Consider the following 25589-nt stretch of genomic DNA (forward strand, 5'->3'; position numbering starts at 1 on the left):
CAGCACGCCGGAAATCTTGAGTTTGAACGACGGTACGCGCTCGCGCTGTGCAAGAGAGGGGTGTGATCAGCGCGTACACGAGCGTGATTGACACTTCTAAGACATTCCGGTTGTTTCTGACCGGGAGCGTGTATTTCTTGCAAATGGCAATAGGACCACTAGGAGGAGCCAGAGGAGCGTGATTTTTACACAGATTATCTGTCTCATATTCTACTGTCAGGACATAATGACAGTTTTAGCAAATACATTTTTTCAAAAGTTACCTACAGCAGCTTTAAGGATGAGGTCGTTAAAGTTGGCAGCAAGGTACTTTGAACGGCTTTGCCAGGCGCACTTGGCTCTCTCGAAACACTAAAGACATCATACGACGAGGATGGGATTCGAACCCACGCGTGCAGAGCACAATGGATTAGCAGTCTATCGCCTTAACCACTCGGCCACCTCGTCACTCGCCTGCACGAAGCTGGGCTGTGGTGTGTTTCTGCAGCTATTTTAAGGATGATGTCGTCAAAGTTGGCAGCAAGGTACTTTGAACGGCTTTTCCAGGCGCACTTGGCTCTCTCGAAACACTAAAGACATCAATCGACGAGGATGGGATTCGAACCCACGCGTGCAGAGCACAATGGATTAGCAGTCCATCGCCTTAACCACTCGGCCACCTCGTCACTCGCCGGCACGTCTGCCCGAAGCTGGGCTGTGGTGTGTTTCTGCAGCTATTTTAAGGATGATGTTGTTAAAGTTGGCAGCAAAGTTCATTGAACGGCTTTGCCAGTCGCACTTGGCTCTCTCGAAACACTAAAGACATCAAACGACGAGGATGGGATTCGAACCCACGCGTGCAGAGCACAATGGATTAGCAGTCCATCGCCTTAACCACTCGGCCACCTCGTCACTCGCCTGCAAGTCTGCCCGAAGCTGGGCTCTGGTGTGTTTCTGCAGCTATTTTAAGGATGATGTTGTTAAAGTTGGCAGCAAGGTACTTTGAACAGCTTTTCCAGGCGCACTTGGCTCTCTCGAAACACTAAAGACATCAATCGACGAGGATGGGATTCAAACCCACGCGTGCAGAGCACAATGGATTAGCAGTCCATCGCCTTAACCACTCGGCCACCTCTTCACTCGCCTGCAAGTCTGCCCGAAGCTGGGCTGTCGTGTGTTTCTGCAGCTATTTTAAGGATGATGTTGTTAAAGTTGTCAGCAAGGTACTTTGAACGGCTTTGCAGGTCAGTTGACGGTAACCCTTCGACTGACCTGCAAGGAGCATTGGGTTCTATGGGTTAGGAGACTCACAACTGTGTTGATAGAGGGAGATGTGCTTATGTTTCTTTTCTGTGCTGCTTCTGCTTTGTTTGAAAGAACCTAGAGAGAACGCCTGTGTCGAGAAAAAGGCAGCATAATGGATTAGTAGTCCATCGCCTTAACCACTCGGCCACCTCGTCACTCGCCGGCACGTCTGCCCGAAGCTGGGCTGTGGTGTGTTTCTGCAGCTATTTTAAGGATGATGTTGTTAAAGTTGGCAGCAAAGTTCATTGAACGGCTTTGCCAGGCGGCGATTTTTTTTTTTGCAGGGTGGTAGGGGAAGACTCGTTAATATTCATTGGGGAACTCGTCCCTGATTGGCTCGCCGTGACGCATCTCTAATGAGATGTGATAGAGAAAACAGACATCGTCTCCTTCGTGACAACAGACACTTTCACGAAGGTAAGTCATACCTGTCAACATTTGGTTATCCAAATCCGGGAGATTTGTGCGGAGACCGCTCACGAACTTCGCGAACTTCTGTATCTTTGCGGGGACACCGTCTTGACCTGCCATGTCAATCTGAGTGACGTGTGACAGCGAACCAATTGCGGATGAGTTCCCCAATGACTATTAATGATTCTTCCCCTACCACCCTGCAAAAAAAAATTCGCTGCCAGGCGCACTTGGCTCTCTCGAAACACTAAAGACATCATACGACGAGGATGGGATTCGAACCCACGCGTGCAGAGCACAATGGATTAGCAGTCTATCGCCTTAACCACTCGGCCACCTCGTCACTCGCCCGCACGTCTGCCCGAAGCTGGGCTGTGGTGTGTTTCTGCAGCTATTTTAAGGATGATGTCGTCAAAGTTGGCAGCAAGGTACTTTGAACGGCTTTTCCAGGCGCACTTGGCTCTCTCGAAACACTAAAGACATCAATCGACGAGGATGGGATTCGAACCCACGCGTGCAGAGCACAATGGATTAGCAGTCCATCGCCTTAACCACTCGGCCACCTTGTCACTCGCCGGCACGTCTGCCCGAAGCTGGGCTGTGGTGTGTTTCTGCAGCTATTTTAAGGGTGATGTTGTTAAAGTTGGCAGCAAGGTACTTTGAACGGCTTTGCAGGTCAGTTGACGGTAACCCTTCGACTGACCTGCAAGGAGCATTGGGTTCTATGGGTTAGGAGACTCACAACTGTGTTGATAGAGGGCGATGTGCTTATGTTTATTTTCTGTGCTGCTTCTGCTTTGTTGGAAAGAACCTAGAGAGTACGCCTGTGTCGAGAAAAAGGCAGCATAATGGATTAGTAGTCCATCGCCTTAACCACTCGGCCACCTCGTCACTCGCCGGCACGTCTGCCCGAAGCTGGGCTGTGGTGTGTTTCTGCAGCTATTTTAAGGATGATGTTGTTAAAGTTGGCAGCAAAGTTCATTGAACGGCTTTGCCAGGCGGCGATTTTTTTTTTTGCAGGGTGGTAGGGGAAGACTCGTTAATATTCATTGGGGAACTCGTCCCTGATTGGCTCGCCGTGACGCATCTCTAATGAGATGTGATAGAGAAAACAGACATCGTCTCCTTCGTGACAACAGACACTTTCACGAAGGTAAGTCATACCTGTCAACATTTGGTTATCCAAATCCGGGAGATTTGTGCGGAGACCGCTCACGAACTTCGCGAACTTCTGTATCTTTGCGGGGACACCGTCTTGACCTGCCATGTCAATCTGAGTGACGTGTGACAGCGAACCAATTGCGGATGAGTTCCCCAATGACTATTAATGATTCTTCCCCTACCACCCTGCAAAAAAAAATTCGCTGCCAGGCGCACTTGGCTCTCTCGAAACACTAAAGACATCATACGACGAGGATGGGATTCGAACCCACGCGTGCAGAGCACAATGGATTAGCAGTCTATCGCCTTAACCACTCGGCCACCTCGTCACTCGCCCGCACGTCTGCCCGAAGCTGGGCTGTGGTGTGTTTCTGCAGCTATTTTAAGGATGATGTCGTCAAAGTTGGCAGCAAGGTACTTTGAACGGCTTTTCCAGGCGCACTTGGCTCTCTCGAAACACTAAAGACATCAATCGACGAGGATGGGATTCGAACCCACGCGTGCAGAGCACAATGGATTAGCAGTCCATCGCCTTAACCACTCGGCCACCTTGTCACTCGCCGGCACGTCTGCCCGAAGCTGGGCTGTGGTGTGTTTCTGCAGCTATTTTAAGGGTGATGTTGTTAAAGTTGGCAGCAAGGTACTTTGAACGGCTTTGCAGGTCAGTTGACGGTAACCCTTCGACTGACCTGCAAGGAGCATTGGGTTCTATGGGTTAGGAGACTCACAACTGTGTTGATAGAGGGCGATGTGCTTATGTTTATTTTCTGTGCTGCTTCTGCTTTGTTGGAAAGAACCTAGAGAGTACGCCTGTGTCGAGAAAAAGGCAGCATAGCTTGCATTGGACCTCTCTCAGAATATGTTTGCAGTGTCCTTGCACTCTTCATTATCCTACCCAACCTCGTAGGGGGCTCGTCGAATCGATCCCGAACTCAAACATATTCTTGGAGATTGAGCGTTATAACTCCGCCCCTTTGCTACCAGGATACCCATAATTCTTTCCCCCCAAAATTACGAAAGCAGCACACTTTTTGTTCTTTGAGTGAAGAGAGAACAATGAATAAACCTTTTTGTGCACATCACTCGCCTGTTTCGTAGACACACCATGCAGCCGTCAGTGCCAAAAAGCTTATTACATGGCAGTTTAAAGCTTGATACCACCATGTCGTTACATGTCCAGATAAAAGCACGGGAGACGTCGCTACCTTCGCCAGGCATTCTTTCGCAGAGGCAATATCGTAGTCTATGTGGCTCATCCGAGACGTGATCTTTGCTGGTTGAAAACTTTACCCAATACCCCGCTGGGATGACTTGAAATACAGTCAGCCTTGGCAATTTTTGTCAGCTTCTTATGAGGCTTCGTGACTTGTTGAAAAAAAAGAATTGTGTTTTGGCTCCCTGAACGTGCTGCTTTCGCTGTGGTGGCGAAAGCATGAGCTTGAATAAGGCTGGTGTAGCCAGAATTAGGACCTCCCTTAGAATGTGTTTTTGTATTTCTAATGGTCATATCCATGCACCAGGGGGCTTCTTGTATTGACCCTGTCCTCAACAATGTTTTAAGAAATTAACATGAGCATTTTCTGCAGCTATAATTATATTATATTAAAGCTGCAGTAGGGAGTTTTGAGAAAACGTTGACTTAGCCTGAAAATTTGAACAAGCACAACTTACAGGTCCCACCCCCTTGCTCTCTGCTGCGCTACAGCCCTCCCTCCACAGCAGGCTAGTAAACAGGGCCACTGATAACAGCGGATAAAAAGTTATATGGCACATTTACTAATAGGGACTAAACGTCAATAATATGCTTTACATTGACTATGGCCTGCCCATACTTTGACTACAAACTTGGTCCTCAAATCATTATGTATTTTGCAATGGCCTACATGTAACTTTATCGTTGCACTCTTTCTATAAGTTATAAATAGCTAGTAAGATAACGGTAACTAACGTTAGAGTATGTAAGTAATTATTCTAGCGATATATAATGCTAGAAAAGGTGTGCTAGTACATTATTTCAGCAACATGACAAGCCAGTGAATTAGCAGGTTTTAATTGTTGCTTAGCAGAGTGCGTGACATTTTATCTACATGTTATGCGGCTAGAGTTTTGACACCGAGTCAATGGGCTCTGTGTAATTCTTTCTTTTTCGCTTGTTTATCGTCATCAGTCTTTTTCCTTTTACCTCTTTGTTTTATGAGCAGGTGTCACTCGAGAATTGGCAGTTTAGGTTGTTTCTCCGTCATAAGCACAGCTGCAGCACGCCGGAAATCTTGAGTTTGAACGACGGTACGCGCTCGCGCTGTGCAAGAGAGGGGTGTGATCGGCGCGTACACGAGCGTGATTGACACTTCTAAGACATTCCGGTTGTTTCTGACCGGGAGCGTGTATTTCTTGCAAATGGCAATAGGACCACTAGGAGGAGCCAGAGGAGCGTGATTTTTACACAGATTATCTGTCTCATATTCTACTGTCAGGACATAATGACAGTTTTAGCAAATACATTTTTTCAAAAGTTACCTACAGCAGCTTTAAGGTTGATGTCGTTAAAGTTGGCAGCAAGGTACTTTGAACGGCTTTGCCAGGCGCACTTGGCTCTCTCGAAACACTAAAGACATCATACGACGAGGATGGGATTCGAACCCACGCGTGCAGAGCACAATGGATTAGCAGTCCATCGCCTTAACCACTCGGCCACCTCGTCACTCGCCTGCACGTCTGCCCGAAGCTGGGCTGTGGTGTGTTTCTGCAGCTATTTTAAGGATGATGTCTTCAAAGTTGGCAGCAAGGTACTTTGAAAGGCTTTACCAGGCGCACTTGGCTCTCTCGAAACACTAAAGACATCAATCGACGAGGATGGGATTCGAACCCACGCGTGCAGAGCACAATGGATTAGCAGTCCATCGCCTTAACCACTCGGCCACCTCGTCACGTCTGCCCGAAGCTGGGCTGTGGTGTGTTTCTGCAGCTATTTTAAGGATGATGTTGTTAATGTTGGCAGCAAAGTTCATTGAACGGCTTTGCCAGGCGCACTTGGCTCTCTCGAAACACTAAAGACATCAATCGACGAGGATGGGATTCGAACCCACGCGTGCAGAGCACAATGGATTAGCAGTCCATCGCCTTAACCACTCTGCCACCTCGTCACTCGCCGGCACGTCTGCCCGAAGCTGGGCTGTGGTGTGTTTCTGCAGCTATTTTAAGGATGATGTTGTTAAAGTTGGCAGCAAGGTACTTTGAACGGCTTTTCCAGGCGCACTTGGCTCTCTCGAAACACTAAAGACATCAATCGACGAGGATGGGATTCGAACCCACGCGTGCAGAGCACAATGGATTAGCAGTCCATCGCCTTAACCACTCGGCCACCTCGTCACTCGCCTGCAAGTCTGCCCGAAGCTGGGCTGTGGTGTGTTTCTGCAGCTATTTTAAGGATGATGTTGTTAAAGTTGTCAGCAAGGTACTTTGAACGGCTTTGCAGGTCAGTTGACGGTAACCCTTCGACTGACCTGCAAGGAGCATTGGGTTCTATGGGTTAGGAGACTCACAACTGTGTTGATAGAGGGAGATGTGCTTATGTTTATTTTCTGTGCTGCTTCTGCTTTGTTGGAAAGAACCTAGAGAGAACGCCTGTGTCGAGAAAAAGGCAGCATAGCTTGCATTGGACCTCTCTCAGAATATGTTTGCAGTGTCCTTGCACTCTTCATTATCCTACCCAACCTCGTAGGGGGCTCGTCGAATCGATCCCGAACTCAAACATATTCTTGGAGATTGAGCGTTATAACTCCGCCCCTTTGCTACCAGGATACCCATAATTCTTTCCCCCCAAAATTACGAAAGCAGCACACTTTTTGTTCTTTGAGTGAAGAGAGAACAATGAATAAACCTTTTTGTGCACATCACTCGCCTGTTTCGTAGACACACCATGCAGCCGTCAGTGCCAAAAAGCTTATTACATGGCAGTTTAAAGCTTGATACCACCCTGTCGTTACATGTCCAGATAAAAGCACGGGAGACGTCGCTACCTTCGCCAGGCATTCTTTCGCAGAGGCAATATCGTAGTCTATGAGGCTCATCCGAGACGTGATCTTTGCTGGTTGAAAACTTTACCCAATACCCCGCTGGGATGACTTGAAATACAGTCAGCCTTGGCAATTTTTGTCAGCTTCTTATGGGGCTTCGTGACTTGTTGAAAAAAAAGAATTGTGTTTTGGCTCCCTGAACGTGCTGCTTTCGCTGTGGTGGCGAAAGCATGAGCTTGAATAAGGCTGGTGTAGCCAGGATTAGGACCTCCCTTAGAATGTGTTTTTGTATTTCTAATGGTCATATCCATGCACCAGGGGGCTTCTTGTATTGACCCTGTCCTCAACAATGTTTTAAGAAATTAACATGAGCATTTTCTGCAGCTATAATTATATTATATTAAAGCTGCAGTAGGGAGTTTTGAGAAAACGTTGACTTAGCCTGAAAATTTGAACAAGCACAACTTACAGGTCCCACCCCCTTGCTCTCTGCTGCGCTACAGCCCTCCCTCCACAGCAGGCTAGTAAACAGGGCCACTGATAACAGCGGATAAAAAGTTATATGGCACATTTACTAATAGGGACTAAACGTCAATAATATGCTTTACATTGACTATGGCCTGCCCATACTTTGACTACAAACTTGGTCCTCAAATCATTATGTATTTTGCAATGGCCTACATGTAACTTTATCGTTGCACTCTTTCTATAAGTTATAAATAGCTAGTAAGATAACGGTAACTAACGTTAGAGTATGTAAGTAATTATTCTAGCGATATATAATGCTAGATAAGGTGTGCTAGTACATTATTTCAGCAACATGACAAGCCATTGAATTAGCAGGTTTTAATTGTTGCTTAGCAGAGTGCGTGACATTTTATCTACATGTTATGCGGCTAGAGTTTTGACACCGAGTCAATGGGCTCTGTGTAATTCTTTCTTTTTCGCTTGTTTATCGTCATCAGTCTTTTTCCTTTTACCTCTTTGTTTTATGAGCAGGTGTCACTCGAGAATTGGCAGTTTAGGTTGTTTCTCCGTCATAAGCACAGCTGCAGCACGCCGGAAATCTTGAGTTTGAACGACGGTACGCGCTCGCGCTGTGCAAGAGAGGGGTGTGATCAGCGCGTACACGAGCGTGATTGACACTTCTAAGACATTCCCGTTGTTTCTGACCGGGAGCGTGTATTTCTTGCAAATGGCAATAGGACCACTAGGAGGAGCCAAAGGAGCGTGATTTTTACACAGATTATCTGTCTCATATTCTACTGTCAGGACATAATGACAGTTTTAGCAAATACATTTTTTCAAAAGTTACCTACAGCAGCTTTAAGGATGATGTCGTTAAAGTTGGCAGCAAGGTACTTTGAACGGCTTTGCCAGGCGCACTTGGCTCTCTCGAAACACTAAAGACATCATACGACGAGGATGGGATTCGAACCCACGCGTGCAGAGCACAATGGATTAGCAGTCCATCGCCTTAACCACTCGGCCACCTCGTCACTCGCCTGCACGTCTGCCCGAAGCTGGGCTGTGGTGTGTTTCTGCAGCTATTTTAAGGATGATGTCGTCAAAGTTGGCAGCAAGGTACTTTGAACGGCTTTGCCAGGCGCACTTGGCTCTCTCGAAACACTAAAGACATCAAACGACGAGGATGGGATTCGAACCCACGCGTGCAGAGCACAATGGATTAGCAGTCCATCGCCTTAACCACTCGGCCACCTCGTCACTCGCCTGTACGTCTGCCCGAAGCTGGGCTGTGGTGTGTTTCTGCAGCTATTTTAAGGATGATGTTGTTAAAGTTGTCAGCAAGGTACTTTGAACGGCTTTGCAGGTCAGTTGAAGGTAACCCTTCGACTGACCTGCAAGGAGCATTGGGTTCTATGGGTTAGGAGACTCACAACTGTGTTGATAGAGGGAGATGTGCTTATGTTTCTTTTCTGTGCTGCTTCTGCTTTGTTTGAAAGAACCTAGAGAGAACGCCTGTGTCGAGAAAAAGGCAGCATAATGGATTAGTAGTCCATCGCCTTAACCACTCGGCCACCTCGTCACTCGCCGGCACGTCTGCCCGAAGCTGGGCTGTGGTGTGTTTCTGCAGCTATTTTAAGGATGATGTTGTTAAAGTTGGCAGCAAAGTTAATTGAACGGCTTTGCCAGGCGCACTTGGCTCTCTTGAAACACTAAAGACATCATACGACGAGGATGGGATTCGAACCCACGCGTGCAGAGCACAATGGATTAGCAGTCCATCGCCTTAACCACTCGGCCACCTCGTCACTCGCCGGCGCGTCTGCCCGAAGCTGGGCTGTGGTGTGTTTCTGCAGCTATTTTAAGGATGATGTTGTTAAAGTTGGCAGCAAGGTACTTTGAACGGCTTTTCCAGGCGCACTTGGCTCTCTCGAAACACTAAAGACATCAATCGACGAGGATGGGATTTGAACCCACGCGTGCAGAGCACAATGGATTAGCAGTCCATCGCCTTAACCACTCGGCCACCTCGTCACTCGCCTGCAAGTCTGCCCGAAGCTGGGCTGTGGTGTGTTTCTGCAGCTATTTTAAGGATGATGTTGTTAAAGTTGTCAGCAAGGTACTTTGAACGGCTTTGCAGGTCAGTTGACGGTAACCCTTCGACTGACCTGCAAGGAGCATTGGGTTCTATGGGTTAGGAGACTCACAACTGTGTTGATAGAGGGAGATGTGCTTATGTTTATTTTCTGTGCTGCTTCTGCTTTGTTGGAAAGAACCTAGAGAGAACGCCTGTGTCGAGAAAAAGGCAGCATAGCTTGCATTGGACCTCTCTCAGAATATGTTTGCAGTGTCCTTGCACTCTTCATTATCCTACCCAACCTCGTAGGGGGCTCGTCGAATCGATCCCGAACTCAAACATATTCTTGGAGATTGAGCGTTATAACTCTGCCCCTTTGCTACCAGGATACCCATAATTCTTTCCCCCCAAAATTACGAAAGCAGCACACTTTTTGTTCTTTGAGTGAAGAGAGAACAATGAATAAACCTTTTTGTGCACATCACTCGCCTGTTTCGTAGACACACCATGCAGCCGTCAGTGCCAAAAAGCTTATTACATGGCAGTTTAAAGCTTGATACCACCCTGTCGTTAAATGTCCAGATAAAAGCACGGGAGACGTCGCTACCTTCGCCAGGCATTCTTTCGCAGAGGCAATATCGTAGTCTATGAGGCTCATCCGAGACGTGATCTTTGCTGGTTGAAAACTTTACCCAATACCCCGCTGGGATGACTTGAAATACAGTCAGCCTTGGCAATTTTTGTCAGCTTCTTATGGGGCTTCGTGACTTGTTGAAAAAAAAGAATTGTGTTTTGGCTCACTGAACGTGCTGCTTTCGCTGTGGTGGCGAAAGCATGAGCTTGAATAAGGCTGGTGTAGCCAGGATTAGGACCTCCCTTAGAATGTGTTTTTGTATTTCTAATGGTCATATCCATGCACCAGGGGGCTTCTTGTATTGACCCTGTCCTCAACAATGTTTTAAGAAATTAACATGAGCATTTTCTGCAGCTATAATTATATTATATTAAAGCTGCAGTAGGGAGTTTTGAGAAAACGTTGACTTAGCCTGAAAATTTGAACAAGCACAACTTACAGGTCCCACCCCCTTGCTCTCTGCTGCGCTACAGCCCTCCCTCCACAGCAGGCTAGTAAACAGGGCCACTGATAACAGCGGATAAAAAGTTATATGGCACATTTACTAATAGGGACTAAACGTCAATAATATGCTTTACATTGACTATGGCCTGCCCATACTTTGACTACAAACTTGGTCCTCAAATCATTATGTATTTTGCAATGGCCTACATGTAACTTTATCGTTGCACTCTTTCTATAAGTTATAAATAGCTAGTAAGATAACGGTAACTAACGTTAGAGTATGTAAGTAATTATTCTAGCGATATATAATGCTAGATAAGGTGTGCTAGTACATTATTTCAGCAACATGACAAGCCATTGAATTAGCAGGTTTTAATTGTTGCTTAGCAGAGTGCGTGACATTTTATCTACATGTTATGCGGCTAGAGTTTTGACACCGAGTCAATGGGCTCTGTGTAATTCTTTCTTTTTCGCTTGTTTATCGTCATCAGTCTTTTTCCTTTTACCTCTTTGTTTTATGAGCAGGTGTCACTCGAGAATTGGCAGTTTAGGTTGTTTCTCCGTCATAAGCACAGCTGCAGCACGCCGGAAATCTTGAGTTTGAACGACGGTACGCGCTCGCGCTGTGCAAGAGAGGGGTGTGATCAGCGCGTACACGAGCGTGATTGACACTTCTAAGACATTCCCGTTGTTTCTGACCGGGAGCGTGTATTTCTTGCAAATGGCAATAGGACCACTAGGAGGAGCCAAAGGAGCGTGATTTTTACACAGATTATCTGTCTCATATTCTACTGTCAGGACATAATGACAGTTTTAGCAAATACATTTTTTCAAAAGTTACCTACAGCAGCTTTAAGGATGATGTCGTTAAAGTTGGCAGCAAGGTACTTTGAACGGCTTTGCCAGGCGCACTTGGCTCTCTCGAAACACTAAAGACATCATACGACGAGGATGGGATTCGAACCCACGCGTGCAGAGCACAATGGATTAGCAGTCCATCGCCTTAACCACTCGGCCACCTCGTCACTCGCCTGCACGTCTGCCCGAAGCTGGGCTGTGGTGTGTTTCTGCAGCTATTTTAAGGATGATGTCGTCAAAGTTGGCAGCAAGGTACTTTGAACGGCTTTGCCAGGCGCACTTGGCTCTCTCGAAACACTAAAGACATCAAACGACGAGGATGGGATTCGAACCCACGCGTGCAGAGCACAATGGATTAGCAGTCCATCGCCTTAACCACTCGGCCACCTCGTCACTCGCCTGTACGTCTGCCCGAAGCTGGGCTGTGGTGTGTTTCTGCAGCTATTTTAAGGATGATGTTGTTAAAGTTGTCAGCAAGGTACTTTGAACGGCTTTGCAGGTCAGTTGAAGGTAACCCTTCGACTGACCTGCAAGGAGCATTGGGTTCTATGGGTTAGGAGACTCACAACTGTGTTGATAGAGGGAGATGTGCTTATGTTTCTTTTCTGTGCTGCTTCTGCTTTGTTTGAAAGAACCTAGAGAGAACGCCTGTGTCGAGAAAAAGGCAGCATAATGGATAAGTAGTCCATCGCCTTAACCACTCGGCCACCTCGTCACTCGCCGGCACGTCTGCCCGAAGCTGGGCTGTGGTGTGTTTCTGCAGCTATTTTAAGGATGATGTTGTTAAAGTTGGCAGCAAGGTACTTTGAACGGCTTTTCCAGGCGCACTTGGCTCTCTCGAAACACTAAAGACATCAATCGACGAGGATGGGATTTGAACCCACGCGTGCAGAGCACAATGGATTAGCAGTCCATCGCCTTAACCACTCGGCCACCTCGTCACTCGCCTGCAAGTCTGCCCGAAGCTGGGATGTGGTGTGTTTCTGCAGCTATTTTAAGGATGATGTTGTTAAAGTTGTCAGCAAGGTACTTTGAACGGCTTTGCAGGTCAGTTGACGGTAACCCTTCGACTGACCTGCAAGGAGCATTGGGTTCTATGGGTTAGGAGACTCACAACTGTGTTGATAGAGGGAGATGTGCTTATGTTTATTTTCTGTGCTGCTTCTGCTTTGTTGGAAAGAACCTAGAGAGAACGCCTGTGTCGAGAAAAAGGCAGCATAGCTTGCATTGGACCTCTCTCAGAATATGTTTGCAGTGTCCTTGCACTCTTCATTATCCTACCCAACCTCGTAGGGGGCTCGTCGAATCGATCCCGAACTCAAACATATTCTTGGAGATTGAGCGTTATAACTCCGCCCCTTTGCTACCAGGATACCCATAATTCTTTCCCCCCAAAATTACGAAAGCAGCACACTTTTTGTTCTTTGAGTGAAGAGAGAACAATGAATAAACCTTTTTGTGCACATCACTCGCCTGTTTCGTAGACACACCATGCAGCCGTCAGTGCCAAAAAGCTTATTACATGGCAGTTTAAAGCTTGATACCACCCTGTCGTTAAATGTCCAGATAAAAGCACGGGAGACGTCGCTACCTTCGCCAGGCATTCTTTCGCAGAGGCAATATCGTAGTCTATGAGGCTCATCCGAGACGTGATCTTTGCTGGTTGAAAACTTTACCCAATACCCCGCTGGGATGACTTGAAATACAGTCAGCCTTGGCAATTTTTGTCAGCTTCTTATGGGGCTTCGTGACTTGTTGAAAAAAAAGAATTGTGTTTTGGCTCACTGAACGTGCTGCTTTCGCTGTGGTGGCGAAAGCATGAGCTTGAATAAGGCTGGTGTAGCCAGGATTAGGACCTCCCTTAGAATGTGTTTTTGTATTTCTAATGGTCATATCCATGCACCAGGGGGCTTCTTGTATTGACCCTGTCCTCAACAATGTTTTAAGAAATTAACATGAGCATTTTCTGCAGCTATAATTATATTATATTAAAGCTGCAGTAGGGAGTTTTGAGAAAACGTTGACTTAGCCTGAAAATTTGAACAAGCACAACTTACAGGTCCCACCCCCTTGCTCTCTGCTGCGCTACAGCCCTCCCTCCACAGCAGGCTAGTAAACAGGGCCACTGATAACAGCGGATAAAAAGTTATATGGCACATTTACTAATAGGGACTAAACGTCAATAATATGCTTTACATTGACTATGGCCTGCCCATACTTTGACTACAAACTTGGTCCTCAAATCATTATGTATTTTGCAATGGCCTACATGTAACTTTATCGTTGCACTCTTTCTATAAGTTATAAATAGCTAGTAAGATAACGGTAACTAACGTTAGAGTATGTAAGTAATTATTCTAGCGATATATAATGCTAGATAAGGTGTGCTAGTACATTATTTCAGCAACATGACAAGCCATTGAATTAGCAGGTTTTAATTGTTGCTTAGCAGAGTGCGTGACATTTTATCTACATGTTATGCGGCTAGAGTTTTGACACCGAGTCAATGGGCTCTGTGTAATTCTTTCTTTTTCGCTTGTTTATCGTCATCAGTCTTTTTCCTTTTACCTCTTTGTTTTATGAGCAGGTGTCACTCGAGAATTGGCAGTTTAGGTTGTTTCTCCGTCATAAGCACAGCTGCAGCACGCCGGAAATCTTGAGTTTGAACGACGGTACGCGCTCGCGCTGTGCAAGAGAGGGGTGTGATCAGCGCGTACACGAGCGTGATTGACACTTCTAAGACATTCCCGTTGTTTCTGACCGGGAGCGTGTATTTCTTGCAAATGGCAATAGGACCACTAGGAGGAGCCAAAGGAGCGTGATTTTTACACAGATTATCTGTCTCATATTCTACTGTCAGGACATAATGACAGTTTTAGCAAATACATTTTTTCAAAAGTTACCTACAGCAGCTTTAAGGATGATGTCGTTAAAGTTGGCAGCAAGGTACTTTGAACGGCTTTGCCAGGCGCACTTGGCTCTCTCGAAACACTAAAGACATCATACGACGAGGATGGGATTCGAACCCACGCGTGCAGAGCACAATGGATTAGCAGTCCATCGCCTTAACCACTCGGCCACCTCGTCACTCGCCTGCACGTCTGCCCGAAGCTGGGCTGTGGTGTGTTTCTGCAGCTATTTTAAGGATGATGTCGTCAAAGTTGGCAGCAAGGTACTTTGAACGGCTTTGCCAGGCGCACTTGGCTCTCTCGAAACACTAAAGACATCAAACGACGAGGATGGGATTCGAACCCACGCGTGCAGAGCACAATGGATTAGCAGTCCATCGCCTTAACCACTCGGCCACCTCGTCACTCGCCTGTACGTCTGCCCGAAGCTGGGCTGTGGTGTGTTTCTGCAGCTATTTTAAGGATGATGTTGTTAAAGTTGTCAGCAAGGTACTTTGAACGGCTTTGCAGGTCAGTTGAAGGTAACCCTTCGACTGACCTGCAAGGAGCATTGGGTTCTATGGGTTAGGAGACTCACAACTGTGTTGATAGAGGGAGATGTGCTTATGTTTCTTTTCTGTGCTGCTTCTGCTTTGTTTGAAAGAACCTAGAGAGAACGCCTGTGTCGAGAAAAAGGCAGCATAATGGATAAGTAGTCCATCGCCTTAACCACTCGGCCACCTCGTCACTCGCCGGCACGTCTGCCCGAAGCTGGGCTGTGGTGTGTTTCTGCAGCTATTTTAAGGATGATGTTGTTAAAGTTGGCAGCAAAGTTAATTGAACGGCTTTGCCAGGCGCACTTGGCTCTCTTGAAACACTAAAGACATCATACGACGAGGATGGGATTCGAACCCACGCGTGCAGAGCACAATGGATTAGCAGTCCATCGCCTTAACCACTCGGCCACCTCGTCACTCGCCGGCGCGTCCGCCCGAAGCTGGGCTGTGGTGTGTTTCTGCAGCTATTTTAAGGATGATGTTGTTAAAGTTGTCAGCAAGGTACTTTGAACGGCTTTGCAGGTCAGTTGACGGTAACCCTTCGACTGACCTGCAAGGAGCATTGGGTTCTATGGGTTAGGAGACTCACAACTGTGTTGATAGAGGGAGATGTGCTTATGTTTATTTTCTGTGCTGCTTCTGCTTTGTTGGAAAGAACCTAGAGAGAACGCCTGTGTCGAGAAAAAGGCAGCATAGCTTGCATTGGACCTCTCTCAGAATATGTTTGCAGTGTCCTTGCACTCTTCATTATCCTACCCAACCTCGTAGGGGGCTCGTCGAATCGATCCCGAACTCAAACATATTCTTGGAGATTGAGCGTTATAACTCCGCCCCTTTGCTACCAGGATACCCATAATTCTTTCCCCCCAAAATTACGAAAGCAGCACACTTTTTGTTCTTTGAGTGAAGAGAGAACAATGAATAAACCTTTTTGTGCACATCACTCGCCTGTTTCGTAGACACACCATGCAGCCGTCAGTGCCAAAAAGCTTATTACATGGCAGTTTAAAGCTTGATACCACCCTGTCGTTACATGTCCAGATAAAAGCACGGGAGACGTCGCTACCTTCGCCAGGCATTCTTTCGCAGAGGCAATATCGTAGTCTATGAGGCTCATCCGAGACGTGATCTTTGCTGGTTGAAAACTTTACCCAATACCCCGCTGGGATGACTTGAAATACAGTCAGCCTTGGCAATTTTTGTCAGCTTCTTATGGGGCTTCGTGACTTGTTGAAAAAAAAGAATTGTGTTTTGGCTCCCTGAACGTGCTGCTTTCGCTGTGGTGGCGAAAGCATGAGCTTGAATAAGGCTGGTGTAGCCAGGATTAGGACCTCCCTTAGAATGTGTTTTTGTATTTCTAATGGTCATATCCATGCACCAGGGGGCTTCTTGTATTGACCCTGTCCTCAACAATGTTTTAAGAAATTAACATGAGCATTTTCTGCAGCTATAATTATATTATATTAAAGCTGCAGTAGGGAGTTTTGAGAAAACGTTGACTTAGCCTGAAAATTTGAACAAGCACAACTTACAGGTCCCACCCCCTTGCTCTCTGCTGCGCTACAGCCCTCCCTCCACAGCAGGCTAGTAAACAGGGCCACTGATAACAGCGGATAAAAAGTTATATGGCACATTTACTAATAGGGACTAAACGTCAATAATATGCTTTACATTGACTATGGCCTGCCCATACTTTGACTACAAACTTGGTCCTCAAATCATTATGTATTTTGCAATGGCCTACATGTAACTTTATCGTTGCACTCTTTCTATAAGTTATAAATAGCTAGTAAGATAACGGTAACTAACGTTAGAGTATGTAAGTAATTATTCTAGCGATATATAATGCTAGATAAGGTGTGCTAGTACATTATTTCAGCAACATGACAAGCCATTGAATTAGCAGGTTTTAATTGTTGCTTAGCAGAGTGCGTGACATTTTATCTACATGTTATGCGGCTAGAGTTTTGACACCGAGTCAATGGGCTCTGTGTAATTCTTTCTTTTTCGCTTGTTTATCGTCATCAGTCTTTTTCCTTTTACCTCTTTGTTTTATGAGCAGGTGTCACTCGAGAATTGGCAGTTTAGGTTGTTTCTCCGTCATAAGCACAGCTGCAGCACGCCGGAAATCTTGAGTTTGAACGACGGTACGCGCTCGCGCTGTGCAAGAGAGGGGTGTGATCAGCGCGTACACGAGCGTGATTGACACTTCTAAGACATTCCCGTTGTTTCTGACCGGGAGCGTGTATTTCTTGCAAATGGCAATAGGACCACTAGGAGGAGCCAAAGGAGCGTGATTTTTACACAGATTATCTGTCTCATATTCTACTGTCAGGACATAATGACAGTTTTAGCAAATACATTTTTTCAAAAGTTACCTACAGCAGCTTTAAGGATGATGTCGTTAAAGTTGGCAGCAAGGTACTTTGAACGGCTTTGCCAGGCGCACTTGGCTCTCTCGAAACACTAAAGACATCATACGACGAGGATGGGATTCGAACCCACGCGTGCAGAGCACAATGGATTAGCAGTCCATCGCCTTAACCACTCGGCCACCTCGTCACTCGCCTGCACGTCTGCCCGAAGCTGGGCTGTGGTGTGTTTCTGCAGCTATTTTAAGGATGATGTCGTCAAAGTTGGCAGCAAGGTACTTTGAACGGCTTTGCCAGGCGCACTTGGCTCTCTCGAAACACTAAAGACATCAAACGACGAGGATGGGATTCGAACCCACGCGTGCAGAGCACAATGGATTAGCAGTCCATCGCCTTAACCACTCGGCCACCTCGTCACTCGCCTGTACGTCTGCCCGAAGCTGGGCTGTGGTGTGTTTCTGCAGCTATTTTAAGGATGATGTTGTTAAAGTTGTCAGCAAGGTACTTTGAACGGCTTTGCAGGTCAGTTGAAGGTAACCCTTCGACTGACCTGCAAGGAGCATTGGGTTCTATGGGTTAGGAGACTCACAACTGTGTTGATAGAGGGAGATGTGCTTATGTTTCTTTTCTGTGCTGCTTCTGCTTTGTTTGAAAGAACCTAGAGAGAACGCCTGTGTCGAGAAAAAGGCAGCATAATGGATTAGTAGTCCATCGCCTTAACCACTCGGCCACCTCGTCACTCGCCGGCACGTCTGCCCGAAGCTGGGCTGTGGTGTGTTTCTGCAGCTATTTTAAGGATGATGTTGTTAAAGTTGGCAGCAAAGTTAATTGAACGGCTTTGCCAGGCGCACTTGGCTCTCTTGAAACACTAAAGACATCATACGACGAGGATGGGATTCGAACCCACGCGTGCAGAGCACAATGGATTAGCAGTCCATCGCCTTAACCACTCGGCCACCTCGTCACTCGCCGGCGCGTCTGCCCGAAGCTGGGCTGTGGTGTGTTTCTGCAGCTATTTTAAGGATGATGTTGTTAAAGTTGGCAGCAAGGTACTTTGAACGGCTTTTCCAGGCGCACTTGGCTCTCTCGAAACACTAAAGACATCAATCGACGAGGATGGGATTTGAACCCACGCGTGCAGAGCACAATGGATTAGCAGTCCATCGCCTTAACCACTCGGCCACCTCGTCACTCGCCTGCAAGTCTGCCCGAAGCTGGGCTGTGGTGTGTTTCTGCAGCTATTTTAAGGATGATGTTGTTAAAGTTGTCAGCAAGGTACTTTGAACGGCTTTGCAGGTCAGTTGACGGTAACCCTTCGACTGACCTGCAAGGAGCATTGGGTTCTATGGGTTAGGAGACTCACAACTGTGTTGATAGAGGGAGATGTGCTTATGTTTATTTTCTGTGCTGCTTCTGCTTTGTTGGAAAGAACCTAGAGAGAACGCCTGTGTCGAGAAAAAGGCAGCATAGCTTGCATTGGACCTCTCTCAGAATATGTTTGCAGTGTCCTTGCACTCTTCATTATCCTACCCAACCTCGTAGGGGGCTCGTCGAATCGATCCCGAACTCAAACATATTCTTGGAGATTGAGCGTTATAACTCCGCCCCTTTGCTACCAGGATACCCATAATTCTTTCCCCCCAAAATTACGAAAGCAGCACACTTTTTGTTCTTTGAGTGAAGAGAGAACAATGAATAAACCTTTTTGTGCACATCACTCGCCTGTTTCGTAGACACACCATGCAGCCGTCAGTGCCAAAAAGCTTATTACATGGCAGTTTAAAGCTTGATACCACCCTGTCGTTAAATGTCCAGATAAAAGCACGGGAGACGTCGCTACCTTCGCCAGGCATTCTTTCGCAGAGGCAATATCGTAGTCTATGAGGCTCATCCGAGACGTGATCTTTGCTGGTTGAAAACTTTACCCAATACCCCGCTGGGATGACTTGAAATACAGTCAGCCTTGGCAATTTTTGTCAGCTTCTTATGGGGCTTCGTGACTTGTTGAAAAAAAAGAATTGTGTTTTGGCTCACTGAACGTGCTGCTTTCGCTGTGGTGGCGAAAGCATGAGCTTGAATAAGGCTGGTGTAGCCAGGATTAGGACCTCCCTTAGAATGTGTTTTTGTATTTCTAATGGTCATATCCATGCACCAGGGGGCTTCTTGTATTGACCCTGTCCTCAACAATGTTTTAAGAAATTAACATGAGCATTTTCTGCAGCTATAATTATATTATATTAAAGCTGCAGTAGGGAGTTTTGAGAAAACGTTGACTTAGCCTGAAAATTTGAACAAGCACAACTTACAGGTCCCACCCCCTTGCTCTCTGCTGCGCTACAGCCCTCCCTCCACAGCAGGCTAGTAAACAGGGCCACTGATAACAGCGGATAAAAAGTTATATGGCACATTTACTAATAGGGACTAAACGTCAATAATATGCTTTACATTGACTATGGCCTGCCCATACTTTGACTACAAACTTGGTCCTCAAATCATTATGTATTTTGCAATGGCCTACATGTAACTTTATCGTTGCACTCTTTCTATAAGTTATAAATAGCTAGTAAGATAACGGTAACTAACGTTAGAGTATGTAAGTAATTATTCTAGCGATATATAATGCTAGATAAGGTGTGCTAGTACATTATTTCAGCAACATGACAAGCCATTGAATTAGCAGGTTTTAATTGTTGCTTAGCAGAGTGCGTGACATTTTATCTACATGTTATGCGGCTAGAGTTTTGACACCGAGTCAATGGGCTCTGTGTAATTCTTTCTTTTTCGCTTGTTTATCGTCATCAGTCTTTTTCCTTTTACCTCTTTGTTTTATGAGCAGGTGTCACTCGAGAATTGGCAGTTTAGGTTGTTTCTCCGTCATAAGCACAGCTGCAGCACGCCGGAAATCTTGAGTTTGAACGACGGTACGCGCTCGCGCTGTGCAAGAGAGGGGTGTGATCAGCGCGTACACGAGCGTGATTGACACTTCTAAGACATTCCCGTTGTTTCTGACCGGGAGCGTGTATTTCTTGCAAATGGCAATAGGACCACTAGGAGGAGCCAAAGGAGCGTGATTTTTACACAGATTATCTGTCTCATATTCTACTGTCAGGACATAATGACAGTTTTAGCAAATACATTTTTTCAAAAGTTACCTACAGCAGCTTTAAGGATGATGTCGTTAAAGTTGGCAGCAAGGTACTTTGAACGGCTTTGCCAGGCGCACTTGGCTCTCTCGAAACACTAAAGACATCATACGACGAGGATGGGATTCGAACCCACGCGTGCAGAGCACAATGGATTAGCAGTCCATCGCCTTAACCACTCGGCCACCTCGTCACTCGCCTGCACGTCTGCCCGAAGCTGGGCTGTGGTGTGTTTCTGCAGCTATTTTAAGGATGATGTCGTCAAAGTTGGCAGCAAGGTACTTTGAACGGCTTTGCCAGGCGCACTTGGCTCTCTCGAAACACTAAAGACATCAAACGACGAGGATGGGATTCGAACCCACGCGTGCAGAGCACAATGGATTAGCAGTCCATCGCCTTAACCACTCGGCCACCTCGTCACTCGCCTGTACGTCTGCCCGAAGCTGGGCTGTGGTGTGTTTCTGCAGCTATTTTAAGGATGATGTTGTTAAAGTTGTCAGCAAGGTACTTTGAACGGCTTTGCAGGTCAGTTGAAGGTAACCCTTCGACTGACCTGCAAGGAGCATTGGGTTCTATGGGTTAGGAGACTCACAACTGTGTTGATAGAGGGAGATGTGCTTATGTTTCTTTTCTGTGCTGCTTCTGCTTTGTTTGAAAGAACCTAGAGAGAACGCCTGTGTCGAGAAAAAGGCAGCATAATGGATAAGTAGTCCATCGCCTTAACCACTCGGCCACCTCGTCACTCGCCGGCACGTCTGCCCGAAGCTGGGCTGTGGTGTGTTTCTGCAGCTATTTTAAGGATGATGTTGTTAAAGTTGGCAGCAAAGTTAATTGAACGGCTTTGCCAGGCGCACTTGGCTCTCTTGAAACACTAAAGACATCATACGACGAGGATGGGATTCGAACCCACGCGTGCAGAGCACAATGGATTAGCAGTCCATCGCCTTAACCACTCGGCCACCTCGTCACTCGCCGGCGCGTCCGCCCGAAGCTGGGCTGTGGTGTGTTTCTGCAGCTATTTTAAGGATGATGTTGTTAAAGTTGGCAGCAAGGTACTTTGAACGGCTTTTCCAGGCGCACTTGGCTCTCTCGAAACACTAAAGACATCAATCGACGAGGATGGGATTCGAACCCACGCGTGCAGAGCACAATGGATTAGCAGTCCATCGCCTTAACCACTCGGCCACCTCGTCACTCGCCTGCAAGTCTGCCCGAAGCTGGGCTGTGGTGTGTTTCTGCAGCTATTTTAAGGATAATGTTGTTAAAGTTGTCAGCAAGGTACTTTGAACGGCTTTGCAGGTCAGTTGACGGTAACCCTTCGACTGACCTGCAAGGAGCATTGGGTTCTATGGGTTAGGAGACTCACAACTGTGTTGATAGAGGGAGATGTGCTTATGTTTATTTTCTGTGCTGCTTCTGCTTTGTTGGAAAGAACCTAGAGAGAACGCCTGTGTCGAGAAAAAGGCAGCATAGCTTGCATTGGACCTCTCTCAGAATATGTTTGCAGTGTCCTTGCACTCTTCATTATCCTACCCAACCTCGTAGGGGGCTCGTCGAATCGATCCCCAACTCAAACATATTCTTGGAGATTGAGCGTTATAACTCCGCCCCTTTGCTACCAGGATACCCATAATTCTTTCCCCCCAAAATTACGAAAGCAGCACACTTTTTGTTCTTTGAGTGAAGAGAGAACAATGAATAAACCTTTTTGTGCACATCACTCGCCTGTTTCGTAGACACACCATGCAGCCGTCAGTGCCAAAAAGCTTATTACATGGCAGTTTAAAGCTTGATACCACCCTGTCGTTACATGTCCAGATAAAAGCACGGGAGACGTCGCTACCTTCGCCAGGCATTCTTTCGCAGAGGCAATATCGTAGTCTATGAGGCTCATCCGAGACGTGATCTTTGCTGGTTGAAAACTTTACCCAATACCCCGCTGGGATGACTTGAAATACAGTCAGCCTTGGCAATTTTTGTCAGCTTCTTATGAGGCTTCGTGACTTGTTGAAAAAAAAGAATTGTGTTTTGGCTCCCTGAACGTGCTGCTTTCGCTGTGGTGGCGAAAGCATGAGCTTGAATAAGGCTGGTGTAGCCAGGATTAGGACCTCCCTTAGAATGTGTTTTTGTATTTCTAATGGTCATATCCATGCACCAGGGGGCTTCTTGTATTGACCCTGTCCTCAACAATGTTTTAAGAAATTAACATGAGCATTTTCTGCAGCTATAATTATATTATATTAAAGCTGCAGTAGGGAGTTTTGAGAAAACGTTGACTTAGCCTGAAAATTTGAACAAGCACAACTTACAGGTCCCACCCCCTTGCTCTCTGCTGCGCTACAGCCCTCCCTCCACAGCAGGCTAGTAAACAGGGCCACTGATAACAGCGGATAAAAAGTTATATGGCACATTTACTAATAGGGACTAAACGTCAATAATATGCTTTACATTGACTATGGCCTGCCCATACTTTGACTACAAACTTGGTCCTCAAATCATTATGTATTTTGCAATGGCCTACATGTAACTTTATCGTTGCACTCTTTCTATAAGTTATAAATAGCTAGTAAGATAACGGTAACTAACGTTAGAGTATGTAAGTAATTATTCTAGCGATATATAATGCTAGATAAGGTGTGCTAGTACATTATTTCAGCAACATGACAAGCCATTGAATTAGCAGGTTTTAATTGTTGCTTAGCAGAGTGCGTGACATTTTATCTACATGTTATGCGGCTAGAGTTTTGACACCGAGTCAATGGGCTCTGTGTAATTCTTTCTTTTTCGCTTGTTTATCGTCATCAGTCTTTTTCCTTTTACCTCTTTGTTTTATGAGCAGGTGTCACTCGAGAATTGGCAGTTTAGGTTGTTTCTCCGTCATAAGCACAGCTGCAGCACGCCGGAAATCTTGAGTTTGAACGACGGTACGCGCTCGCGCTGTGCAAGAGAGGGGTGTGATCAGCGCGTACACGAGCGTGATTGACACTTCTAAGACATTCCCGTTGTTTCTGACCGGGAGCGTGTATTTCTTGCAAATGGCAATAGGACCACTAGGAGGAGCCAAAGGAGCGTGATTTTTACACAGATTATCTGTCTCATATTCTACTGTCAGGACATAATGACAGTTTTAGCAAATACATTTTTTCAAAAGTTACCTACAGCAGCTTTAAGGATGATGTCGTTACAGTTGGCAGCAAGGTACTTTGAACGGCTTTGCCAGGCGCACTTGGCTCTCTCGAAACACTAAAGACATCATACGACGAGGATGGGATTCGAACCCACGCGTGCAGAGCACAATGGATTAGCAGTCCATCGCCTTAACCACTCGGCCACCTCGTCACTCGCCTGCACACGTCTGCCCGAAGCTGGGCTGTGGTGTGTTTCTGCAGCTATTTTAAGGATGATGTTGTTAAAGTTGTCAGCAAGGTACTTTGAACGGCTTTGCAGGTCAGTTGAAGGTAACCCTTCGACTGACCTGCAAGGAGCATTGGGTTCTATGGGTTAGGAGACTCACAACTGTGTTGATAGAGGGAGATGTGCTTATGTTTCTTTTCTGTGCTGCTTCTGCTTTGTTTGAAAGAACCTAGAGAGAACGCCTGTGTCGAGAAAAAGGCAGCATAATGGATTAGTAGTCCATCGCCTTAACCACTCGGCCACCTCGTCACTCGCCGGCACGTCTGCCCGAAGCTGGGCTGTGGTGTGTTTCTGCAGCTATTTTAAGGATGATGTTGTTAAAGTTGGCAGCAAAGTTAATTGAACGGCTTTGCCAGGCGCACTTGGCTCTCTCGAAACACTAAAGACATCATACGACGAGGATGGGATTCGAACCCACGCATGCAGAGCACAATGGATTAGCAGTCCATCGCCTTAACCACTCGGCCACCTCGTCACTCGCCGGCACGTCTGCCCGAAGCTGGGCTGTGGTGTGTTTCTGCAGCTATTTTAAGGATGATGTTGTTAAAGTTGGCAGCAAGGTACTTTGAACGGCTTTTCCAGGCGCACTTGGCTCTCTCGAAACACTAAAGACATCAATCGACGAGGATGGGATTCGAACCCACGCGTGCAGAGCACAATGGATTAGCAGTCCATCGCCTTGACCACTCGGCCACCTCGTCACTCGCCTGCAAGTCTGCCCGAAGCTGGGCTGTGGTGTGTTTCTGCAGCTATTTTAAGGATGATGTTGTTAAAGTTGTCAGCAAGGTACTTTGAACGGCTTTGCAGGTCAGTTGACGGTAACCCTTCGACTGACCTGCAAGGAGCATTGGGTTCTATGGGTTAGGAGACTCACAACTGTGTTGATAGAGGGAGATGTGCTTATGTTTATTTTCTGTGCTGCTTCTGCTTTGTTGGAAAGAACCTAGAGAGAACGCCTGTGTCGAGAAAAAGGCAGCATAGCTTGCATTGGACCTCTCTCAGAATATGTTTGCAGTGTCCTTGCACTCTTCATTATCCTACCCAACCTCGTAGGGGGCTCGTCGAATCGATCCCGAACTCAAACATATTCTTGGAGATTGAGCGTTATAACTCCGCCCCTTTGCTACCAGGATACCCATAATTCTTTCCCCCCAAAATTACGAAAGCAGCACACTTTTTGTTCTTTGAGTGAAGAGAGAACAAGGAATAAACCTTTTTGTGCACATCACTCGCCTGTTTCGTAGACACACCATGCAGCCGTCAGTGCCAAAAAGCTTATTACATGGCAGTTTAAAGCTTGATACCACCCTGTCGTTACATGTCCAGATAAAAGCACGGGAGACGTCGCTACCTTCGCCAGGCATTCTTTCGCAGAGGCAATATCGTAGTCTATGAGGCTCATCCGAGACGTGATCTTTGCTGGTTGAAAACTTTACCCAATACCCCGCTGGGATGACTTGAAATACAGTCAGCCTTGGCAATTTTTGTCAGCTTCTTATGAGGCTTCGTGACTTGTTGAAAAAAAAGAATTGTGTTTTGGCTCCCTGAACGTGCTGCTTTCGCTGTGGTGGCGAAAGCATGAGCTTCAATAAGGCTGGTGTAGCCAGGATTAGGACCTCCCTTAGAATGTGTTTTTGTATTTCTAATGGTCATATCCATGCACCAGGGGGCTTCTTGTATTGACCCTGTCCTCAACAATGTTTTAAGAAATTAACATGAGCATTTTCTGCAGCTATAATTATATTATATTAAAGCTGCAGTAGGGAGTTTTGAGAAAACGTTGACTTAGCCTGAAAATTTGAACAAGCACAACTTACAGGTCCCACCCCCTTGCTCTCTGCTGCGCTACAGCCCTCCCTCCACAG

The 25589-nt window shown here is 46.5% G+C and overlaps 30 non-coding genes across 30 annotated transcripts; 8 read left to right on the plus strand and 22 right to left on the minus strand.

The window, feature by feature from the left end:
• Positions 1-583: 583 nt before the first annotated feature.
• Positions 584-665, minus strand: trnas-gcu (transfer RNA serine (anticodon GCU)). The gene has a single exon. It is a non-coding gene; the product is annotated as a tRNA-Ser (tRNA).
• Positions 666-809: 144 nt separating this feature from the next.
• Positions 810-891, minus strand: trnas-gcu (transfer RNA serine (anticodon GCU)). The gene has a single exon. It is a non-coding gene; the product is annotated as a tRNA-Ser (tRNA).
• Positions 892-4072: 3181 nt separating this feature from the next.
• Positions 4073-4213, plus strand: LOC130102402 (U4 spliceosomal RNA). Its single transcript, XR_008809208.1, has one exon. It is a non-coding gene; the product is annotated as a U4 spliceosomal RNA (small nuclear RNA).
• Positions 4214-5475: 1262 nt separating this feature from the next.
• trnas-gcu (transfer RNA serine (anticodon GCU)) lies at positions 5476-5557 on the minus strand. Its single transcript has one exon. It is a non-coding gene; the product is annotated as a tRNA-Ser (tRNA).
• A 144-nt stretch (positions 5558-5701) lies between these two features.
• trnas-gcu (transfer RNA serine (anticodon GCU)) lies at positions 5702-5783 on the minus strand. Its single transcript has one exon. It is a non-coding gene; the product is annotated as a tRNA-Ser (tRNA).
• Positions 5784-6143: 360 nt separating this feature from the next.
• trnas-gcu (transfer RNA serine (anticodon GCU)) lies at positions 6144-6225 on the minus strand. Its single transcript has one exon. It is a non-coding gene; the product is annotated as a tRNA-Ser (tRNA).
• A 661-nt stretch (positions 6226-6886) lies between these two features.
• Positions 6887-7027, plus strand: LOC130102188 (U4 spliceosomal RNA). The gene has a single exon (XR_008809148.1). It is a non-coding gene; the product is annotated as a U4 spliceosomal RNA (small nuclear RNA).
• A 1262-nt stretch (positions 7028-8289) lies between these two features.
• trnas-gcu (transfer RNA serine (anticodon GCU)) lies at positions 8290-8371 on the minus strand. Its single transcript has one exon. It is a non-coding gene; the product is annotated as a tRNA-Ser (tRNA).
• Positions 8372-8515: 144 nt separating this feature from the next.
• Positions 8516-8597, minus strand: trnas-gcu (transfer RNA serine (anticodon GCU)). Its single transcript has one exon. It is a non-coding gene; the product is annotated as a tRNA-Ser (tRNA).
• Positions 8598-9063: 466 nt separating this feature from the next.
• On the minus strand, positions 9064-9145 carry trnas-gcu (transfer RNA serine (anticodon GCU)). Its single transcript has one exon. It is a non-coding gene; the product is annotated as a tRNA-Ser (tRNA).
• An 887-nt stretch (positions 9146-10032) lies between these two features.
• LOC130102193 (U4 spliceosomal RNA) lies at positions 10033-10173 on the plus strand. The gene has a single exon (XR_008809149.1). It is a non-coding gene; the product is annotated as a U4 spliceosomal RNA (small nuclear RNA).
• Positions 10174-11435: 1262 nt separating this feature from the next.
• Positions 11436-11517, minus strand: trnas-gcu (transfer RNA serine (anticodon GCU)). The gene has a single exon. It is a non-coding gene; the product is annotated as a tRNA-Ser (tRNA).
• A 144-nt stretch (positions 11518-11661) lies between these two features.
• trnas-gcu (transfer RNA serine (anticodon GCU)) lies at positions 11662-11743 on the minus strand. The gene has a single exon. It is a non-coding gene; the product is annotated as a tRNA-Ser (tRNA).
• A 1209-nt stretch (positions 11744-12952) lies between these two features.
• Positions 12953-13093, plus strand: LOC130102197 (U4 spliceosomal RNA). The gene has a single exon (XR_008809150.1). It is a non-coding gene; the product is annotated as a U4 spliceosomal RNA (small nuclear RNA).
• Positions 13094-14355: 1262 nt separating this feature from the next.
• On the minus strand, positions 14356-14437 carry trnas-gcu (transfer RNA serine (anticodon GCU)). Its single transcript has one exon. It is a non-coding gene; the product is annotated as a tRNA-Ser (tRNA).
• Positions 14438-14581: 144 nt separating this feature from the next.
• trnas-gcu (transfer RNA serine (anticodon GCU)) lies at positions 14582-14663 on the minus strand. Its single transcript has one exon. It is a non-coding gene; the product is annotated as a tRNA-Ser (tRNA).
• A 466-nt stretch (positions 14664-15129) lies between these two features.
• trnas-gcu (transfer RNA serine (anticodon GCU)) lies at positions 15130-15211 on the minus strand. Its single transcript has one exon. It is a non-coding gene; the product is annotated as a tRNA-Ser (tRNA).
• Positions 15212-15872: 661 nt separating this feature from the next.
• On the plus strand, positions 15873-16013 carry LOC130102206 (U4 spliceosomal RNA). Its single transcript, XR_008809156.1, has one exon. It is a non-coding gene; the product is annotated as a U4 spliceosomal RNA (small nuclear RNA).
• A 1262-nt stretch (positions 16014-17275) lies between these two features.
• Positions 17276-17357, minus strand: trnas-gcu (transfer RNA serine (anticodon GCU)). Its single transcript has one exon. It is a non-coding gene; the product is annotated as a tRNA-Ser (tRNA).
• Positions 17358-17501: 144 nt separating this feature from the next.
• Positions 17502-17583, minus strand: trnas-gcu (transfer RNA serine (anticodon GCU)). The gene has a single exon. It is a non-coding gene; the product is annotated as a tRNA-Ser (tRNA).
• A 466-nt stretch (positions 17584-18049) lies between these two features.
• trnas-gcu (transfer RNA serine (anticodon GCU)) lies at positions 18050-18131 on the minus strand. Its single transcript has one exon. It is a non-coding gene; the product is annotated as a tRNA-Ser (tRNA).
• An 887-nt stretch (positions 18132-19018) lies between these two features.
• LOC130102212 (U4 spliceosomal RNA) lies at positions 19019-19159 on the plus strand. Its single transcript, XR_008809157.1, has one exon. It is a non-coding gene; the product is annotated as a U4 spliceosomal RNA (small nuclear RNA).
• Positions 19160-20421: 1262 nt separating this feature from the next.
• Positions 20422-20503, minus strand: trnas-gcu (transfer RNA serine (anticodon GCU)). The gene has a single exon. It is a non-coding gene; the product is annotated as a tRNA-Ser (tRNA).
• A 144-nt stretch (positions 20504-20647) lies between these two features.
• On the minus strand, positions 20648-20729 carry trnas-gcu (transfer RNA serine (anticodon GCU)). The gene has a single exon. It is a non-coding gene; the product is annotated as a tRNA-Ser (tRNA).
• Positions 20730-21195: 466 nt separating this feature from the next.
• On the minus strand, positions 21196-21277 carry trnas-gcu (transfer RNA serine (anticodon GCU)). The gene has a single exon. It is a non-coding gene; the product is annotated as a tRNA-Ser (tRNA).
• A 144-nt stretch (positions 21278-21421) lies between these two features.
• trnas-gcu (transfer RNA serine (anticodon GCU)) lies at positions 21422-21503 on the minus strand. Its single transcript has one exon. It is a non-coding gene; the product is annotated as a tRNA-Ser (tRNA).
• A 661-nt stretch (positions 21504-22164) lies between these two features.
• LOC130101812 (U4 spliceosomal RNA) lies at positions 22165-22305 on the plus strand. The gene has a single exon (XR_008809047.1). It is a non-coding gene; the product is annotated as a U4 spliceosomal RNA (small nuclear RNA).
• A 1262-nt stretch (positions 22306-23567) lies between these two features.
• trnas-gcu (transfer RNA serine (anticodon GCU)) lies at positions 23568-23649 on the minus strand. Its single transcript has one exon. It is a non-coding gene; the product is annotated as a tRNA-Ser (tRNA).
• Positions 23650-24343: 694 nt separating this feature from the next.
• trnas-gcu (transfer RNA serine (anticodon GCU)) lies at positions 24344-24425 on the minus strand. Its single transcript has one exon. It is a non-coding gene; the product is annotated as a tRNA-Ser (tRNA).
• Positions 24426-25086: 661 nt separating this feature from the next.
• On the plus strand, positions 25087-25227 carry LOC130101818 (U4 spliceosomal RNA). Its single transcript, XR_008809048.1, has one exon. It is a non-coding gene; the product is annotated as a U4 spliceosomal RNA (small nuclear RNA).
• The last annotated feature ends 362 nt before the right edge of the window (positions 25228-25589 follow it).

This window comes from Rhinichthys klamathensis, unplaced genomic scaffold, assembly GCF_029890125.1.
Source record: "Rhinichthys klamathensis goyatoka isolate OS25496 unplaced genomic scaffold, OSU_Roscu_1.1 h1tg000011l_1, whole genome shotgun sequence".
Taxonomy (NCBI): Eukaryota; Metazoa; Chordata; class Actinopteri; order Cypriniformes; family Leuciscidae; genus Rhinichthys; species Rhinichthys klamathensis.